This window comes from Gekko japonicus, unplaced genomic scaffold (assembly GCF_001447785.1).
Source record: "Gekko japonicus isolate JY-2015 unplaced genomic scaffold, Gekko_japonicus_V1.1 scaffold4520, whole genome shotgun sequence".
NCBI classification, from domain to species: Eukaryota; Metazoa; Chordata; class Lepidosauria; order Squamata; family Gekkonidae; genus Gekko; species Gekko japonicus.
Window position 1 is genome coordinate 23614 of NW_015167185.1, and position 5881 is coordinate 29494.

Consider the following 5881-nt stretch of genomic DNA (forward strand, 5'->3'; position numbering starts at 1 on the left):
ATTCCCCCACTCTTACACTTGCACATGGCTGGATGACCTTGGGCAAGCCGTAGTTCTGACAAGAGCTGTCCTTGAAAAAGAGCAGTTTCTGTCAAGCGCTCTCTCAGCCCTGCCTACCTCACAGGGTGTCTGTTGTGGGGAGGGGAAGGGAAAGGAAAGGAGTTTGTAAGCCGCTCTGAGACACCTTTGGGTGGTGAAGGGCAGGGTATAAATCCAATGGTCCTAGTGACCAATGGTCCTAGTGACGGCGGGGACCTGAGATCTGGTCCTGGATTTCGCTAGGCTTTCCGGCACAAGGGACGATGAGTGGTATGAGATCTGGAAGCGTGCCATCTAATATGTCTACGATATGCACTTTAGTAGAAATTGTTAATGTATGTTTTAATGCATTGTTTATGATATTTTATAGTGTTTTAAGATTTTGTATATTATTCAGGTACATTGTACCGCAGTGTTAGCCGCCCTGAGCCCGCTTGCGGGATGGGCGGGGTACAAATATAATAAATAAATAAATAATAAATAAATCTCTTCTTCTTCTTCTTCTTCTTAGTTCTGAATCCAACACATGGCCACAAGCAATGCTCCCTTCAAGTTACGGAGTCTTGTGAGCAAAAATTCTACTCTGTGAGCCACTGGCATTGAAGTTGTAAGCGGGCGATTTGGCTGCTGCATCAATTAGTTTGCTCTGGAGCCATCCTTCCCGAGCGAAGACAAAAATGTGTGAGCCGGAGGCTACAAGATGTGCCGTAAGCAATGAGGAAGACGGTTCGGAATGGAAGGTTTTCCATCCAGGGTATTGCTGCTTGGAGGGCCCCCCCCCCCAATGCTCTCTCTAACCTGGTGGAGTCTTGTGAGCAAAAATTCTACTTTGTGAGCGACTGGCATTAAAGTTCTGAGCGAGCAGAAATCTGGCTACTGCATCAGTTAGTTTGCTCCGGAGCCATCCTTCCTGAGCAAAGACAAAAAATGTGTGAGCCGGAGCCTAAAAAACTGTGAGCTAGCTCACACTGACTCAGCTTAGAGGGAACACTGGTCCCCACCCCACCCTGGAAGCTTAATAACGCCAGACTCTGTTTTCTGATGGATTGCCATCCTTTTGCTGGACTCTGCCCCGGTTTGTTTATTTTGTATCTGGTCAGCCGCCTTAAGGCCAAACAGGAAGAAGAAAGGAAGCAGGTAACTGTTTAAAGAGATTAAAAAATCAGGTGCTCTGGAGCAAGACAAATCAAGGAAAGGAAATCATATCTCGTGGTACAAAGAAAGGGCAAAAGGAAAGCTATTTCTATTTGAATAAACTACAAACTTGAAAGGGGGGGGGGAACCCAATGTGAAATCAAAACATCACAATATCAGCACCAGGTAGGGATTCCAGCCTCCAGGTGAGACTCGGGGATCCCCCGGAATTACAGCCCATCTGCAGACTACAGAGGTCAGTTCCCTTGGAGAAAATGGATGCTTCGGAGAGAGGACTCTATAGCAGGGGCGTCAAACATGCGGCCCGGGGGCTGGATCAGGTCCCTGGAGGGCTTCTATCAGGCCCACAGTGGAACTGGCTGTCTTCTGCTTCTTCTTCCAGTTCTGCTGTTGCTGCATCATCATAGGTTTGCAGCTTACAGATACACGCCTGAACGGCATACTCAAGATTGCAACAGCACAGGCATTTTGATGCAATCATTCAAAGCTAGAGGTGTCAGTTATCAGACACTTGTTAAATAAACAAAATATTGCAAGCGTGCTAATGTTTTAAGCATGTTTTTATTTTAAGTAAAAAAACCCACAACTTTGTGTTTGTGTCCTTCATACAGCTTATATCTCCGCTGCCTGGCGTTACATTTTATGACACACATGGCCCGGCCCGACAAGGTCTCATTTATGTCAGATCCGGCCCTCATAATGAATGAGTTTGACACCCCTGCTCTATAGCACTGTACCTAAGGGAGGTCCTCTCCAGGTTCCATACCCAAATCTCCAGGAGGTTCCAGACATGGATTTGACAAAAATCCCTCCCCACTCCCCACTAGTGGCTGGGGGGGCGCTGGCAACCCCATCACCAGTTCATGTACCGTAGGGAGAAAAAAAAGCCTCATTGCAACTATAAAACAAAATAAAATAACATGGGCCAGAAGATCTGCTGCACTAGCAGTGACTCTTATATCCAGCACGATGAACTTCCCATCAACCTGAGCCCCTTGCATCAGAGAAAAGATTTCTTGCACCGGAAGAAAGTACCGGAAGAATGTCAGACCAGAACCAAGAGGTTGAGATTAAATCAGAAGAGTTTTCGGCTCAACATTAGGAAGAACTTCCTGACAGTAAGAGTGGTTCCTCAGGGGAACAGGCTTCCTCGGGAGGTGGTGGGCTGTCCTTCTTGTGAAGAAAGCTAATGCAGTCTTAGGATGCATGAACAGAAGCCCTGTGTCCAGATCATGGGAGGTGGTAGTTCCGCTCTATTCTGCTATGGTCAGGCCCCACCTGGAGTCCTGTGTCCAGTTTTGAGCACCCCATTTTAGGAAGGATGTTGACAAGCTCGAGCGTGTCCAGAAGAGGGCAACCAGGATGGTGAGAGGGTTGGAGTCCAAGTCATACAAGGAAAGGCTGAAAGAGTTGGGTCTGTTCAGCCTGGGAAAGAGAAGTCTTAGAGGGGACATGATTCCCCTCTTCAAGTATCTGAAGGGCTGTCATGTAGAAGATGGAGCAGATCTATTCTCTCTTGCTCCGGATTGCAAGACTAGATCTAACGGGTGGAAATTACAAGGAAGTCGTTACTGGCGAAATATCAGGAGAAACTTCCTGACTGTAAGAGTGGTTGAGCAGTGGAACAGACCGCCTCGGGAGGTGGTGGGTGTTCCTTGGCTGGATGTTTTCAAGCGGAGGCTGGACAACCGTCTTTCGGGTATGTTGTAGGGCTCTCTTTCGGCTCTGCTCCTGCAGAGTGCAGGGGGTTGGACTAGATGACCTGCAAGGTCCCTTCCAACTCTAACATTCTATGATTCTTGGGAGGTTTTCAAACAGAGGCTCGATGGCCATCTGACAGCCATGCTGATTCTGTGAACTCAGGCAGGTCACAAGAAGGGAGGGGCAGGGAGGGTTGCCTCAGTGCTTAGTTCTCGTGACCCTTTCTTACCCACCCAGGGAAATGATGATCGCCACTTTGGGGTCAGGAAGCAATTTTTCTCCAGACCGGTTTGGCTGGGGATCCTGGAGGGTTTTTTGTCATCTTCTGGGCATGGAACAGGGGTCACTGGGTGTGTGTGTGGGGGAGGTAGTTGTGAATTTCCTGCCTTGTGCAGGGGGCTGGACTAGATGACCCTGGAGGTCCCTTCCAACTCTATGATTAGAACGGAACAGATCGACGGCATCTAGCCTTCGGAAGGCTGTGGAGATTCTTCAGCAACGGTCTTGCCAGAAGTTAAGTTAGCAATTCTACGGTGGAAGCTCAGCCTTCCAAACAGAAGGGGCCCAAAGAAGACTCCGGGGGCAATACCTTTTTCAGCTGCTGGTCTTTGAAACACTTCACGGCTCTGGCGGGCTCAGAAATCAGGTTCTTGTAGTTTTCGCAGATATTGAGCCTCGACTGGGCCACCTGCATCGTGCCTTCGAGAAACGATTTCCACACGGGATACATGCTCCTGAAAGGCAGAGAGAGAGATGTCAGGCAGAGCCTCCAGATGTGTGTGGGAGGGCAAGGAAGAGCAGGAGAGAAGGAAGGCAGGAAGCAGCTTTATTGCGGCTAAATAACTGACATCGGGCTGCCAGTTTTATAGGCTGCTCTCTGAAACTGGAGATCTTTCAACAGAAGGGCCTGAGTTCCCATCAAGTGCTTACACAGGGAAGGTCTATCCCAGGGGCCTGTTGACACATCTCCTTGTGCTTTTACAAAGTGGGTGGAGCCACTTTTGCCCGGCAAGGTTTGTGATTGGCCACTGGAGATTCCATTGGCTGGGCAGGTTTGTTAAAATGTCTCTTTGGCGGCGGCTGCCAGCACAGCATCCCCACCGGGTGGGGATCCCCACGGGGTGACGGGTGCAATGTTGTGGATGGCTCCATCTGCTCTTTGCCTAAGGACAATTCTACTGAGGACACTTTGGCTACACCAGTTTGGTGTCGTGGTTAAGTGCGCGGACTCTAATCTGGGAGAACCGGGTTTGATTCCCCACTCCTCCACTTGCACCTGCTGGATGACCTTGGGCAAGCCATAGTTCTGATAAGAGCTGAGCTGTCCTTGAAAAAGAGCAGTTTCTGTCAAGAGCTCTCTCAGCCCCGCCTACCTCACAGGGTGCCTGTTGTGGGGAGGGGAAGGGAAAGGAGTTTGTAAGCTGCTCTGAGACTCCCCTGGGTAGTGAAGGGCGGGGTATAAATCCAATCTCTTCTTCTTCTCTTCTACACGATCATAGGAAGGCACTTTCTGGACCAGAAATTATCATCAGTGAAACACCACCTTGGCCTGTGATTGCATCTTTGGAGGCCTCATTTGTACTTATATTCTGTGCCCAGTGGTTTCACTTTGGAACAACTCTTTTCTGGTCCTTCTTGTATTTACATCTTATATTTGTGTGATTGTACTGTACTATTATACAAGTTGTTATGTTCCTCACGGTGTTTGACCTCTGAAGGAGGCCTATTCAGGCCGAAACGCGTCGGGTCAAGTCTATTAGCCCTTGTGTGGTAGATTCTGGTATTTTTTACATGAGGTGTGATTGGGCCCTTATGTATTATATATATATAATTATATATATATAATTAAACAGGGCTCTTTTTGAAGAAAAAGCCCAGCAGGAACTCATTAGCATAACAGGCCACACCCAACAGCAGGAACTCATTAGCATATTGGGCCACACCCCTAACAGCACAGCTCATTAGCACATTAGGCCGCACCCCCATGTTACCAGAAGTGTGGTCATCCAGCCACACCCACCTTTTGCTTCTTATTCTGTTTACCTTGTTTGTTGTCAAAACCCAGGGCCTTTTTTTGTAGCAGGAACTCCTTTGCATGTTAGGCCACACACCCCCAATGTAGCCAATCCTCATGAGTTCCTGCTGTTGGGTGTGGTCTATTATGCTAATGAGTTCCTACTGGGCGTGGCCAACTTGGGAGCCAGCCGGAACTCCGTTCCTGTGCGTTCCTGCCCAAAAATAGCCCTGTATATTAAGCTTTTGTTGTTGGCCCTCTTTTCTACTTGACTAACCTTTTCAGGTTCTGGATCCCAGGTTTCTAGGTTCAGTCCCGTCCCCGTCCCCCTTTTCCTTCCTACGTCAGCCATTTTGTGACACCCTTACTGTGGCTGTGCTCGCCACATTGCGTCAGGTTTCCGAAGGCGCCTAAGAGCTCAAAATGCTTGGGGGACCCCTGGTGTACCCAGAAATCTAGCATCCGGCCCGTTATCACGGCTTCCTAAAATAAAAACGGGGATACGGGAAAAGCTCAGATGTCCACAGCGGCTTGGCAGCCGTTGTACGCCCGCTCTTTTCAGCCTCTCTTTAATGAAAAACATTGGCTGGTTTCTCAAAAGCTTGCAACCTTGCATCGTTGCAAAGTGTCTCCAGCTCTCAAACCCACTCTTCAGCCCTACGAGAGTCTATGGAAGGTGCTCACAATTCAGGACTGGTTCGTGACAGCACCAGAGTGTGTGATGGGCCAACAGAACAAGACTCAGGGCCAACAGAACAAGACTCAGGGCTCACGTACTCTCCTCCACTGGGTGTGCGACGAAATGGCTGCCAGGCCTTAAAATGGATACCAGCCTGGTAGTTCCTTATGTGTGTGTGGGGGGTACTCCATAGGGAACAATGGAGCTGCCATACCTCCCCGCCTACACTTCCCAGCAGCCTTGAGGGGAAAGAGAGGGAAAAGAGGGACACACCCCAGGGCCGGGGCTACGAA

The 5881-nt window shown here is 49.1% G+C and overlaps 1 long non-coding RNA gene across 1 annotated transcript in view; it reads right to left on the minus strand.

Annotated features, from left to right (window-relative positions):
• The window catches only part of LOC107112073, a 16030-nt gene that overhangs the window by 7590 nt on the left and 2559 nt on the right, over positions 1-5881 (minus strand). The window contains exon 2 of the long non-coding RNA XR_001482582.1: positions 3485-3629. This is a non-coding gene — a long non-coding RNA (uncharacterized LOC107112073). The remainder of the gene's footprint in view (positions 1-3484; positions 3630-5881) is intronic.